The sequence below is a fragment of the Marmota marmota genome, unplaced genomic scaffold, assembly GCF_001458135.2.
Source record: "Marmota marmota marmota unplaced genomic scaffold, marMar, whole genome shotgun sequence".
NCBI classification, from domain to species: domain Eukaryota; kingdom Metazoa; phylum Chordata; class Mammalia; order Rodentia; family Sciuridae; genus Marmota; species Marmota marmota.
In genome coordinates, this window is record NW_026000108.1 from 6,451,377 (window position 1) to 6,466,947 (window position 15,571).

The window sequence follows — 15,571 nt, forward strand, 5'->3', positions numbered from 1 at the left end:
AGGTATGATATGTTTCTGTGGGACACCAGATTTCCAGATTGACTGCTTCAAACCTTCGGGAAAATGTGCCAAATATCTGTGGGTAGGAACTCCATGTTCTGGCTATGTTTATTTGTCCTATAAGAAGAAAACAACTGGCCTATCCAGAGTTGCAAGAACCTATGGTAGTCGGCTTCCTACCAAGTGGCCAGTTGGTTAGCCACCACAGGAATGGAGTTGTATTGGGAGCTAGACACTGATCGCTCATGTTGGCAAGTTAGATATTTAGTGGTGGTAGAATCAGCCTTGGAATGTGGGACACCTTGCCACTGTGACCATGCTCAACTTTCATCTGCAGTCATGGCCATTCTGTCCTTGGCCACCCCAAGGTTGCCTTGATATCAACCAGCAAGGTCAATTTGTCTAACTGGTTAAGTATGTTTTCCATGGTAGATACGCTTTGGCAGGCTTTAACACGTGATGCAAAGATCTGCTTTGAGCCTAGTCTCATGTCCATCTGTATCTTCTGCCCAAGAATTTCTTGCTCAAAACCCTCCAATCTTAAATCTCCAGTTGGCCAGGCCATGTGCCACTGCTCATGTATTTATATTCTAGCCTTGGACTTTCTTCTACATGAAATGGTTGAGAACGTTGCTATAAGTATTGCTCTTAGGATTCTATTCCTTGTCTTCTAAGGATACCCATTCTGACTTGGACTAACTGGTAAACCTTGGTGCTCTTTCTTCAGCTAAGTGTAATGAGTCCCATGTTGGGGCATAGAGCTAAGAGGGGTGCTGGTTTAACACTGAGTCATGGGGGTGCATCTTGTGCACTCTTGTCCTGCTCATGCTCACTTCTGTAAGGACAACTTGGAAAGCTTGATAGATTCTTGTTGGGCTTACCTAAATAATGCATTGAGCCCAGCTAATGATGGGAAGTGGTGGATGCTTGGTCACTTGGTTGAGTATTCCCCCTCTATCAGAACCTATCATAGAAAGTTTTTTTTTCAAAAGGTAACTCCCTGCTGCAGATGGCTTGGCCATGTTTCACGGATGCTAGTAACCTGGTTTTTCTCATTGAGGCATTTCATAGTGTTTATAGGACACTATGTGTGACTGAAACTTCAGAGGATTCTGCAGAAGCTCTGGAGGTACAACTGCTTAAGTCCGTGTTCTGTATTGGGATGAAATGACTTATATACTTGCATTGATAGGTCATTGGATGTAAGCTCCCCTCAGAGGGAATGACTTGGGGGTAAGGTGGCTCTCTATAGCAAAGGTAATATCTAAAAGGGCTGAGAAGTATATGGAGATGGCATTCCCAGCAGGGAGCACCACATATGTCCTTGAAGGAGGATCTGAATGTCTGAGTACCACCAACCATGATGGGGATTGCTGTACTGCTGCCCGACATTGTTTCCTTTCCTTGCTGATCCCGTGCCAGGACTCTTCCTACAATTGGTTCTTATAACCTGCCAATGAGTCATGCCAGCACTGAGGAAGTTGGAACCAAATGCTAGCTGTGAATGTTGACTTTTCTTTTGGCCCTCTTCTAGATGGAAGGTATCTAATTTGGAAGCTTTTCTGGAGTATTAGGATGTCTTTCATTCTGTGTAGTTTGAACAGACCACCACTTCGGAACTGTACTAATCTTGATATTGTGCACAGGTATGTATGTTGGTTTTGGGGGCCTAAGCATAGAGAACATGGTGAATCCTGGGATCCTGGGTGACACGACTCATGTAGTGGAGTCCATGTACCCTGAGACAGTATCTCCAAAAACAACAGAACTTTGTCTACCCTCAGCAGAGCAGAAAAAAATAGCCCATAGAAAGAGGTTAAAAAAACAACAAAATAAAAACAAAACTACTTCCTCTAAGAAGGTAGCACCTACATCTATGGAAGATTGGAGGCTTTTGGTAAGATATCTTAATACATTCCTTGATTCTTTGTTGAATTCCCAAATGAGGCCCTTTTTGCTACATTCAACAGTCAACTTCTTAAAATGACCCTTTAAATCATATGGACTTCCAATTTTTCTCCACTTAGAATGATGTTGCCCTGGGGCTTAGCATAGCTTTTACAATGTTGAGGTATGTTCCTGATATCCCTAGGTTTTCTAGCCTTTTGAACATAAAGGGATGCTGTATTTTTATCATGCTTTCCCTGCATTTATTGATAGGTTCAAAGATAAAAATCATGATCATATTAATGAATTACATTTATTCCCATAGGTTGAACCAACCTTGCATCCCTGGCATGAACACTATCTTTTTGATGTTTTTGTATTTGATTTGCCAGAATTTTACTGAATCTCTGCATCTATATTCATTAGATTGGTCTGAAGTTTTCTTTTGTCTTTGGGAATTGGGCGATATTGGGTGATTAGAATGTGTTTGGAAGTGTTCCCTCTTTCGTGAAATAGTTTGAGAGGTATTGGGTGTTCTTTAAAATCTTGTAGAACTCGGCTGTGTATCCATCGGGTCCTGGGTTTTTCTTGGCTGGTAGGCTTTTGATGGTGTCCAATTTCAAGCAAGGAAGTAGAGATCTGTTTAAATCATTTATATCCTAATATAGTTTGGTCATATTATATGCCTCTAGAAACTTGCCTTTAATATTTTCATTATTGGAGTACAAATTCTCAAAGTAATTTCTAGCTATCTTATATTTCTGTACTGTCATAATATTTTTCATCATGGATGTTAGCCATACTAAAGAGAACTCAAATTACTAATGACTTATCTAGTTAACCAACTTTTTAACTTCTTCCAATTGTTTAGTTTCAGTATAACTGATTTCAGCTCTGATTAATTCCTGCCTTCTGCTTTTGGGGTTGATTTGTTTCTTTTTTTTTTTTTTTTTTTTTTTAAGGCTTTGAGATGTAATGCTAGGTCACTTGTTTCCTATTTCTTTGAAGGGATGAACTCCATGCAATGAATTACATTAATAATAATGAATTACATTTATTGATTTCATCTAAGAAAATTTCCTTAGAACTGCCTTCATAGTGTCGATTTCCATATGTTGTATCAGTGTTCTTATTTACCTCAAATTTTTAAATCTCATCATTTGCAACTCACTGTTCATTCATAGCATATTATTTAGTCTCCAGGTGTTGGAATATCTTTTTATCATTCTAATCTCATTCCATTGTGGTCTGATAGAATGCAGGGTAGCATCCCTAATTTTTTGTATTGATTTGCTTTGTGGCATAATATATGGTCTATTTTAGAGAAGGATCCATGTGCTGCTGAGAAGTGTATTTGTTTATATATGTCAGTTTAAGTTATTGTAGTATTGAGTTCTGTAGTTTCTTTGTTTAGCTTGTTTGGAAGATCTGCCCAGTGGGAACAAGACGGGGATGCCCTCTTTCACCACTTCTATTGAATATAGTTCTTGAAACTCTAGCCAGAGCAGACAGATGAAAGAAATTAAAGGGATACGAATAGGAAAATAACTCAAATTATCACTATTTACAGATATGATTCTATACCTAAAAGACCCAAAATATTCTACCAGGAATCTCCTAGAACTAATAAATGAATTCAGCAAAGTAGCTGGATATGAAATCAACACCCATAAATGAAAGGCATTTCTGTACATCAGTGACAAATCCCTCTAGAAGGGAAATGAAGAAAACAACCCCATTTACAATAGCCTCAAAACAAACAAATAAAAAAACTTAAAGAGGTTAAAGACATCTACAATAAATTATAGAACCCTAAAGAAAGTAGTCAAAGACCTTAAAAGATGGAAAGATCTACCTGGTTCTTGGATAGGCAGAATTAATACTTTCAAAATGACCATACTACCAACCCACTATACAAACTCAATGTAATCCCAATCAAAATATCAATGGCATTCCTCATAGAAATAGAAAAAGCAGTCATGAAATCCTGGAAAAATAGGAGATTCAGAATAGCCAAAGCAATCCTTACCAAGAAGAGTGAAGCTGGTGGCATTACTATTCCAGACCTTACATTATACTACAGAGCAATAGTAACAAACAGCATGGTATTGGCACCAAAAAGATCTGTAGACCAATGGTACAGAATAGAGGAGAGACTAACCCATGTAACTATAGTTATCTTATATTGGAGAAAAGAGAGTCTTCAACAAATGGTGCTGGGAAAAGTGGAAATCCACATGTAAATGAAATTACACCTCTCACCATGCGCAAAACTCGACTCGCAATGGACTAGGACCTAGGGATTAAACCAGAGATCTTGTGCCTAGTTGGGGGGGGGGAAAGTAGGCCCAAATCTCCATGTTGTATTAGGCCCCAACTTCCTTAAGACTCCTATAGCGTAGCAATTAAAGCCAAGAATCAAATGGAACGGATTCAAACTAAAAAGCTTCTCAGCAAAAGAAAGCCTACAGAACGGGAGCAAATCTTTACCACAACCACATCAGAGCACTAATCTCTAGGATCTATAAAGCACTCTAAAACCTTAACAAAACAAATAACCCAACCAATAAATTGGCCAAGGACATGAATAGACACCTCTTAGAGGATATATAATCAACAAATATATATAAATATAAATATATAATATATTATATAAAAGTTCATCTCTAGCAATTAGTAGTTTTGATTTGCATTTCTAAGATTTTCTCATGCTATCAAGAATACAAACAATAAGTGTTGGTGAGGATGTGGGGGTGGGGGAAGGCACACTCAGGCAATCAGGAAAGCAGCATGGAGATTCCTTGGAAAGCTGGGACTGGAACCACCATTTGACCCAGCTATCCCACTCCTCAGTTTATATCCAAAGGACTTAAAAATGGAATACTACAGGGACACAGCCATATTAATGTTTATAGCAGCACAATTCATAATAGCTAAATTGTGGAACCAACCAGATGCCCTTCAGTAGATGATGGATAGGGAAACTTATATATATCAATCAACTATACATACACACACAATAGAACATTACTCAGTATTAAAAAAAAAAGCCTTGGCAACTGCAGGTAAATGGAGTTGGATAATATAATGCTAAGTGAAGCTAGCCAATCCCAAAACTAAAGGCTGAATGTTTTCTTTGATATGAGGATGCTGACTCATAATGGTGATGGTGGGGGGAGTATTGGAGGTATGGAAGAACTTCAGGGCAAAGGGAAGGAAGGGGGTAAAGGTGGGGGGGGTGGAAGGGTAATGATGTCCATCTCATAAGTACATGCATGAAGACACGAATGGTGTGAAAAAACTTAGTGTACAATCAGTGACTTGAAAAACTGCTCTACATGTGTAATATGAAATGCATTCTGCCATCATCTATAATTAGAATAGTCATATGTGCTGACTATGCTTAAGGTGGACTTGGGTCTTTTGGTGATGGTCTTAACATCAAGTTTGAGCCTTTCACTAGCTCCCAACTTCCCTCTTCACTGTTTCTCTGGGCCTTCCCTTGATCATAGAGGTTTGCAGTGGTAAAGAATCATGAGATGGCTTGCTGACATTTGTTTTTACATAACTTGAGGAAAATGTCAAATTTACTTGGACATGAGTATTTTACTGTTTCATATGTTCTTGCTCCGAGTTGGGCATGGAGGAATACTGGGAGATGGGGTCCTAAGTAGCTGCCATTGTCTTTACTACCCCTATGGTCCTCTTTTCAAGTTTTTCTACTATAAGCATGAAATAATTTACATTATAATTTGGGGTATGGAAATATTGTCAGATTAGAAAGTAGTCCTGATCCATCTTAAGTAATCTTCCTCCATCCTCAAATGAGACTACTTCCCAGGATTTATTATCCACTGAGAATGATACAGATGGCTCTGCTTTTATCTGAGGGCCATGGACTGTCTAGGGTGGACTTCCTGTCAGCATGAGTGGCCAGTCAAGGGCTGCTCCTGTTGTCTTGGAACTTGGCCCCTCTATAGTCATGTTTCTCCAGCAGGAATAATTTAACACTTCAAAACCCGAGTCATAACTCAGATTCCTCTTTAGAAATTTTTAAAACTCAGGTGTTTGAGGTCTCTTAGTGAATAGAGTACAACACTATGGTTGGCAACTTAATATTCTAACTTCTCTTCAGTTGAGAATTTCCAGTGTATACCCAGCTGCTAATTGTCAACTGATTGCACCAGATGACTACACACACTCCCGAAGGAGTTGGATAGTATTCATGACTGGGTCTGTTGAGGGCTGGGATGATTCTGATATTTATTCTTAACCATTTTTTCCATGACTTGTGAGTCTTCCTGCACCCTCTAAAAGCAATGAAGGGGCATCCCACATCCTGTGTGTTCCCAGTTTCCAGATCTGATTAAACCCTGGTCAATTCCTTCACACATTGGATAATGGGAAATATTGATTATGAGCCTTCGGTACCAGTATCCTTTACCCAAGGCCCCTGTCATAGTCAAAAGAAGGAAGAGGAGCTTAAGATCTGAGAGCTGTGCTGCTAGTACAACCCTAATGGAGACATAGGAAGGAGAACCCTTCTGAGTATGTACAGACTGCATGTTTCATTGGGTGGTTCTTCAATCTCCTGAGCCATCAGTCAAGGTTGCCTGGAAGTTTTGACCATGGGGAGGCCTTCAGAAACTTTGCCCTTTCCTTTGGCTTATAAGAAATAAATGGCTCTGGGCAAAGGTCCTGCTCTTCAGTCACCAGAAGGTCATCAAGTAAGGTGTTTCCCTAAGTCACAGACCTCTAACACAAAGGCTGGCACCTGCCACATGGCTTTGATATTGCCTCTCCTTCATTTGCCGGCTCTCCAAGCAAATACTTTTTATTGAGGTGTTTTCATCTGATTCATCTTGCACTCCTCTAGAATAGATATCTTACTAAGATGACAACCTGAGCTCCATCTGGAAGACTCGAGATTAACATTAAGCCCATTTTACGCTATAGTTTGGGAATTCTCCTTTTCTGGACCCAACTCTTTAATATCCAATGATCTTCAGGTGTCTTTGTCAGTACTCCCCCAAAATAAACCATTTCATCTTCTCAAAGTAAATCTTAAATGTAAACTTGTCTCTAATAACCAGGGTCCAATTTTAATTAGATAACTCTGGCTAAAGATATGAAAATGGGATCTTTTTAGATATATCCTGTCACATTCTTGTAAGTTTCTCTTAATAACAAGGAGTATTTTGGGTGAATCTCTAAACTAGAATGCATGGTTTTGTGAGCAATCCAATTGTTGGTGGCCAATACATGGGATTTATGCAATGAACCCGGTTGACCCTACTTGGTGAGCTTACATTTATTGTGTTATCAATTTCATGATTTGTTTGTCACATAAGAATGGACTCGTTTCCATTTCACCTATTAGAAGCTTGAGTTTGTGTACTGAAGTAGTATTATCTACCGTGATGAAAGTAGAAGAGTAGTAAGACTTTCATAGCCATTATTGGTTTTTGGAGGGGTGGATTGCTTTCCACAACGGATGGCCTGGATTGAGTCTGGTATTTCTCACATCCTGAGATACTATGTTTGTGCCTTGTCTTTGAAGAAAATGATGGTAGAAGAAAGGCTCTTTGGGGCCATAGGAGATGGTGGTCCTTTGGACCAAGTTGATGTAGAAATACTAATCACAATGAATGTCCTTATGAAATGGGTATCCCCCTGTAAGGGTCCCTCCAGGTGAGGTAAGCTGTGGGTGAAAGTGTGTGTCCTGTAGGTTGTCTACAGAAGATAGAAGCCACTGGCTGGCAATGAATTTTCTTTACACACAAATGCTGGGACCCCAGATGTTAAAAAAAAAATGGAGCAGGAACCAACCAGAAGGTTGGGGAGGGCAAAGCCTTTAAAGAGCCCACTCGCACTCAACCAGAGAAGTGCCATGAACAGTGGTGAATCTGGCAGATGACTGCCTCCCTTTGCTGGTGACTGTAATCCTCTTAAAGTTGAGCTGGAAGGAAAGCAACACAACGTTGTGCATATCTGGTTCTAAGTCTTTCCACCCACAGTGTCAAAGCATTTGATAGTACATTCTATTTTTGTGATTCTATGGCTTCCAAAGGTGTTTGTAGGAAACCAACTTCCCCTGTCTACCAGATGAAGGTTCTTGGCTTCCCTTTGCTTGGGCTGCCATTAATTCCAGAGGAAAAAGCCATGCCTGTTCAGTCCTGCTGTCTGAGCATACATTCAGGGTGCTTTCTTCAGATCTTTGAAAGACTTTTTTAGGGGATCAGGGAAAACCCTTTTAGGCACTTACTTGGATAATCTAGTGTCCCTCCCTTGTTCAATCTTCACGAAAATCTTCAACTTGTCAAATATGGAAAAATATTTTTTTCAAATAAAATGAGTTGTACAGAGATTCAGTTAAAGGTACACAACAGCAGTTTTCAGGAACTGTGGCCAGAGGCTTAGATGTTATGAATGATCTTATAATGGGACATCAGTTTCCCATTATATGATGTGATACAAAAAGCTTATACCTTTCTCAGGTGTTTTTTTCCCATCACAATTACTAATGTGACACCAAGCATGAGTCTTGCTGTATGGCATCAGATAATATATTCCCAATGGAGTCTAGCTCAGATTTCTTTCCTGTTTACTTGGTGACACTATGAATTTCATCCCTACTGCCATTAAGACACTTGGAACAAAAGGAGGAAATGCCCCATGGTACTGAGAAGCAATGGTCAGCTTGGTAGGACCAAGGAGGCAGATGCCTTAGAAGTCATGTTCAGAAAGCGGCTCCTGGAAGGGAGAGGTCATTTGTCGAGTGCTGCTGATGGGTGATATAATAAGAAACAGAAATGTCTTTTTTTTTTTTTTTAAACATGCTGAACAGTTTGGGTTGATAGGAAGAAAAGCTTGATTGGCTGAGTTTAAGAGTTAGAATCAATTTCAAAGACAGGATAAAACTTGAGCAGACTAAAGTGGACAACTTCTCAGTGGAGTGTTCAGGTAAGCAGACAAATGGGCTGGGAGGAAAATTGGGAGTCAAGGAAGTATTAGAGTAACGGCAACTCTTGATGGTGCCTTTAACTCTCCAGTGGAATCGCTGTCGCCTTGTGTCTTCTGAGCACATTAAGGGCTTTGGGAGAGAAGCAATCGTATATCTTACTTGCAACTTGGATAGTTGGTATGTGTCTTTTCCAATGTGGAACTTGTGCTTTTCCACCATAATTTCTCCTGGTATGGCAATTATAGCACGGCTGGGGACTATGTGTTTGAATTGACAACCAAACTCGGAAGATACAATAGGTTTTAAGCTATTTACTGAGCAGTTTAGAAAGATACAGTAGAAGAAACAAAGGATGCATGTTTTGTTCAGCTATCCACATAGGGAGTATGTATGGTTGCTATAGGCAAGAGCAAAGATTCATCTGTCTTGACTAAAGCAAGTCAAGCACTCCATTCTTGCAAATGATTTAGATAATTACAATTTATTGGGCTCAATAGTTCACAACTTGCCAGGTCAAGTGGGCTACAGACCAGATGCTTGCCTGCAAAACTGACTTGTCAGTCCATAGACTGTCTATAGTTTCCAAGATGGTACTGCTAGATGACAGACCCAGGGAGTCATTGTTCAAACAGGCCTATCTTTGTCAACCTAGAGCTGACATCAGAATACACCTACAGAAATTCGTGAGCTCTAAGATCAGACGTGTGGTGTTCGTGAAATGAGACATGGATAAGTGCCCTGAAGTTCCTGGGAAATGACAATGTATCATAAATGCTGATCTTGGCTGAGATTGGTGCTTTGGATGAAAGGATGGGATGGGCAGTGCTGAGACTGGGGCAAAGCTTTAAATGTCTCTACCACCCAGACTCAACTCGAGTAACCAAAATGAATTTGGGTAGAAGCTACCATGGTTTCTAGGAAAGGTTTAGACTTGGGGAATTCTTTAGACTTAGGGCCATGATAATGTGCTGGGTGCCATTCCTAAAGGGCTCAGCAGGTGCCCCTTCATTGGTTGCCTGAGATTGCTGCTCAGAGTAACACGGGGAGTCGACTTCTGTTCCAGAGCTGCCGTCCCTGGAAGCAGAAGGCAATACTGTATAATGAGCTATCAAGTCATTCACTTAGTGGGAGTTCAGATCAGTGCCCCATCAACTGGTTGCATGGGCAAGAAATGAGACAGGCCAACCATATGGATAAAACGCTTTCCTCAGATGTTGAAGCATATTTCTTAAAACGTGCAAAAGACAACACAGGCAGTAATATAAATCTCTCTATTCAATGATTAGTTTTTGTCCTACTTGAACACTTGATAAAACTGCTTATTGCAGGCTCAGGAGCATTTCCTGAAGGACTCCTGCAGTTTAGAACCTGGGGTGTATACCTGAGAAGGTCACAAAACTGACATGTGTACTTCATTGATAAACTTGATAAGTAACATGAAATCCTATGACTCAAATTCTCCCAAATTTGTCACCCTACAGGGTCTAAGCTGGGAGCTGACAGAACTGGGGGCCCTCCCATCCTCTCATTGAGGCTACTCTGGATCCCAGTTGACTTCAGAAAAACCAGCATTCTCACAGTACTCTGCAAAGAGGTTAAGCAGATGTTGAGGCTCAAGAATGGCCTTGTTAGCACCCTGATTATGCTGCCTCTACTTCTGGGTATGCTCTGGAATATGGTCTTCTGTGTCCACCCTCCTTGAAGAGAGCTGTTCCCTGTGGGTGACCGACCCATGTCTGATCGTTGTGGAAGTCTGGTCCTTCTGCCTCAGAAGGCCTTAAGATTTTCCCAAGCTATCTCTAGAGTGCCCTGTGGGGTTGGGGTCAGCCCTTATGAGACTGAATTCTCAGCTCAGCCTCTTGTTCCAATCCTGCATCCTTCTCCCTCAGGTGGTGGTCTAGGAGCAATCTCTAGTAAACCTCCTGCATGAGAGCATCCCTCTGCTTCCTTTGGAAAACATCCTACAACCTTTATTCCTGCCATCGTGATCCTCTACCATGAGGGAGTAAGTGCATGGTGTGGCTTGAGGCAGGCTGGTGCCCTCAGTATTGGTCTATGCCTCTACCTAGCAGCCAACTTGTTTAACTAGCCATGAACGTGCACAAAACGTGCACAAATCTAGACAATCATCCTCTTTCATGAAAAATATTGCCTGCAAGTCGCCCTGTGAAGATTTCTCAGTCCTACACTTCTAGGCTTTGCAGTGAATGAGGCTATGATCTAGTGATCACTTCCTGGGATTGCTGGCATACTGAGAATGCTGCATTTAAACCTAAGTTTGCACACTGATTCAGTTAATCAGACACTTCTAAAAGGATGTAGGTAGACTAACTAGCAAAGCAATGGGAGAAGATACCATGGGATTCTGAGCCACCTGCTCATTCAATCAACTGTCTCCCGGTTACTCAGAATTGATCTTATTTTATGATGCACCCTCATGGTGCTTGCCTAACTTTGTGACCTGAAGTTGTCCCTCGTGAGCTGGGTTTTATGAGTCATCAAATCTTTTGTCATGGAATATCCATTTGGTCTCTGGCAGAGCCAAGTAGCAAATCAAACTGTTATTCAGGAAAATAGGGTATTGACTGGCTCTGGTACTCTAGATGTCTAGAATGTGGTTTCCTTACTGGGATTGTATGAAGCTCCATATGGCATCTCTTTATCATAGACAACTCCAGGATCTGATCTTTATATTCCACGAGGCCCCTGTGTACCTGCTGTCTAACCCACTCTTGGTCTGGATTCTACTTCAGCTTGGTAGCTTATGGACAACTTGATAAGTGGGTTTGAGCAGCAGCTAAACATGTGTGCATACAAAGGTGTGTTGCCTCCAAAGTCTAAAAATGTGCACCAAGTATTGGGTCTCTTGCTTCCTGATGGGTGTTTGCAAGGTGTAACAATTTGATAATCCCAGATGATGATCTCTTATACCCAGGCCACTGATACAGCGGGCCTGAACTTTTTAGGGGTGGTTTAACTTCCAACTTCTGGCACTCCTACATGTTGGAAGGTCATCTATGGTGCTAGCTTCTTGTTGTTCAAGTGTAATCTAATGCTTTACTGATAAATACCAGTGTTGTGGGCTGTGGGATATTGTTGGGGTTTTTAGCTTCTATCCACTCCATCCTGCAGAGGCATTTAGGAAAGCACGCTCTAACCTGGACAGATTAAAAAAGGTGAGGATCGGCCGGCCGCCCACCCAGCCCTCCGCGCCGGAGGACAATCAGACACATCGGGGAGACCAGTCAAAGCAGGATCTCATTTATTGAGGAAACTCACACAACTTTAATATAAAGAGTAAAAGCCAAACACTTTAAAACACGGAAAAGTGGGAACCAATCATCATAAAGATGGAATCAGCAGGAGGAATTCACGTGTATATCCATACCATAGTCTCTAACGAAGAGCACGAGCTGTGCACGAGCACAGAAGTAAGCCAATCGGGGAGGTTTCAAAACAACTTGTGTCCTACTGGCATTTAGCCAGGCGCCATCTTAGTTTTTGGCCCCCCAGGATGTGAGTATACACGAGGTCCCATGGCTTCACTGATAGGCAGTTAAATATCACAAACTTAGTGAAGGTATGCTGTTGATCTTGGGTGAGGGCAACCTTCAGAATGTCACTGAAACTAGCCCTTGCTTGTATATTGCCTCATCCCTTGCAGCAAGGAGTAAAATACCAGCCAGGTATGGTGGTGCATGGCTGTAATTCCAGCAACTCAAGAGGCAGAGGCAGGAGGGTCACAAGTTTGGGGCCAGCCTGGGCAACTTGGGGGAGGCCCTAAGTATATTAGATCATCTCAAAAACGGCTGGGAATATGGCTCAGTGGTAAAGCATCCCTGGGTTAAATCCCTGGTATCTCCTCCCCTCCAAAATGACAAATTAGGTAGAATGCATGGCAGTATTGTCCCTCAAAGGATTAATACTTTTTGTTCCTCCATTTGACATTCTTCCTACTGTATCTTCTAAAGCATGGACATTTGAGCCTTTAACATCACCCCATCAGCAAGTACAGCTACAAAAATGTTTAAGTAGAGTGGATCAACTGTATGAAGTTCTACTCAAACTAGGTCACCACTCTATGTAGACTAATGCCACTGCTTTAAAAAAAATAGTATCAAACACTTGATATGCATTCTTGGTAAACTTTAAAGGGCACAACATGGTAAACTTAAGGCATAAGCTGTTTAGCATCTCTAGAACTATCCATAACCCAAAACTTACTGAACATCTGACTTCTCCAGTGGTTTCCTGGTACCTTATGGTAAGAAGGGATCTGGGGGAGCACTGTCATTGTCTGGTAGCAACTGCAAGCTCATTGACAAGTTCACTCTTGCCCAGAAGCTGGAGTAGGCATCTTTGAAGTGAGTTTTTTCCCCTGCGAGTAGTACAACATCTGGGCTGCCTCTGAAGTCTGTTGGGTTATCTTGGCTGGTAATTATGGGTATTTCCTGCACAATGCTCAGAACCATCAAGCCTTCCAGTGTTGTGGGCACAGCTTTGATTATCCAGCACTTGACTTTGCCTCAGTCTCCCCCTCTGTGAGGAGCCTTTAGGTCATCCAGAGGAGATGAGAGGGTCTTCTCGGGTCTTTCCTGGGCATGTGCACAGCCATGAACTTGGTCTGTTAAAGTTCCAGAAATAATGGAGCGTCTCAAAGTTGTCTGTGAACATCTTATTCCTTAGTCTTCTCCTTTAAATCTGATTTCATTTTCCCCAACTGGCAAATGCAACTTCAAGAATCCTTGATGTAAAACAAGCAGCAATCTTTTATGTATTCCATGCTTTGACAAAAGCACTATTCTTAATGAGTGAGCTTGAAGACGGGTCAAATAAACAATTTGAGGAAGGGGAGTTCACTAACAGGTGCCAGGAAGACCAAATATCTGTAAGTCTCTGGGTTCAGGGCTCTTCATGGGGGTCCAAGTTCAGCTTCTCCAGCAGTCTCTAATCATTAGGGCATCACAGCTGCTATAGTTGTGAAGCTTTTTGGTTTCCCAGGCAACTGAACAGCTGGGAGAATAGGACTGGAATAAGACAAGATACCACAAATACCTATTTGAACTCCTTGGATTGTTTTTGGTTTATTTCCAGGGTACTGGAGAAGTTCATTCTTCAGCAATTTGTCAGGGCTCATTGCTTTTATGCAGGGACATATTTTTTTTAGGTGTTCTCTATCTTTCTCTATCTGCAAGCCCTGCCTCTGTACTGACATCAGAGGGAAATTCTTCCAAAGCCATCTCCTTTGACTACTGAGCATAGGTTGGTGAGTGTGATGCACATGATCCAAGCCTCTGCTGAAGACAGCCTAGGTTGGTCTGTGTCCTTGAGTACCTAAGTTTGTTTCTTGATCTCAAGAGAGGTTCTTTGCATCAGCTACCTCAAGTACCTGTAACAGCTGTGTTCGTCACAATAATCATCCCTGAAACGGATGAGTACCTCAGTATACTCGGTTGTCACTGGATGTTGGCTACATAGTTGTATTCAGCTCTCAGATCTGAGGATAATACCTCACAGTCACAATCTTAAAGTAATAGAAGCAAATGGCTGAATGCAGGAAATTTGGAGCCAGATGTCTTGCATCCTTTTGGGTGCCTTTGCTAGAGAGAAGATGGGCAGGCTGAGGGCCATGCTCATTACAGTCAATGTTGGCACCTCTTGAAGATGGGTCCAAACTAAGGTGTGGAGCACAGGATTCTCCAGTCATGGCAACACCCTGCTGGGATTCACTGGCTTCAGTGGATCAAAATCATAAGCTCAGAATTTGCATTAAGGAAGCAGCCAGTGGGTGTCGTACATTCCCTCAGCCTGGGGTTCTGTGACTGCCCCTACAGACGTGGCCAGACAAATGCAACCTGGATGTTCATTACAAGGAGTCAGATTTCTGTTAACACAGTGGAATGAAGGTCTGAAACTGGTTCCCCATACTGTGAATAGATCTCTTCTTCAGAGTTGGAGCTATCTTCTGTGTGTGACATTATCTATGGGGGCCATCTTGGTGATGTCTGCTGTGTAGTTCTTATTAATACGGTCCAGACTGGTTCAAAGGGATAAGCCCCCCAAAATTTTGGGTAAAGTCCAAAACCTGAAAGATGGATTGAAAGAATAAACTGGGATGGTGCTGTCCTTCATGGCTGTGCCCGAAGGAGGGCTCTTCCCTCAGGTTCAGGGCCTATTCCCTCTTCCTATCACAGTGAGGCTCCCAGGATTCCATAGCTGAGTCCCCACCATCTGTCCCCTTACTCTGGCCTTTTCTCTCTATGGGAAGATGTTCTTCAGAGGTTGCAATCCATTCAGTTTTGTCTCCTACTTTTGAGAAATGTTGACCAGAACCAAATGTCTGTTTTCATGATGGAATATTTTACTTTTGAGTTCTAAGGGTTGTCTGAATGTCTTTTTGAAACTCATGTTCTCTGCAATAATGAGTGCATACTAGGTAGAAACTGGGTCTACCTTAGATACAAGACTATATCTGCTGTAGTAGAAATCTACAGCTCATCTGTTGCCTGAAATAGTTACTGAAGCTTGGTTTCTACATTCGCATGATGTTAATGTGTCAGTAACTATTTCTCATGGCATACACCTCCCTCAGTGCTCAAGGGGAGAGAACATGAAAAGCTTTATAGCTTCCACTTAGCATGGAAACAGTGTATTTCTCAATTTCTTAAGCCTCTAGAAATACTTTTCATTTGAATCGAAGCAATCCAATCTTGTGTGTGA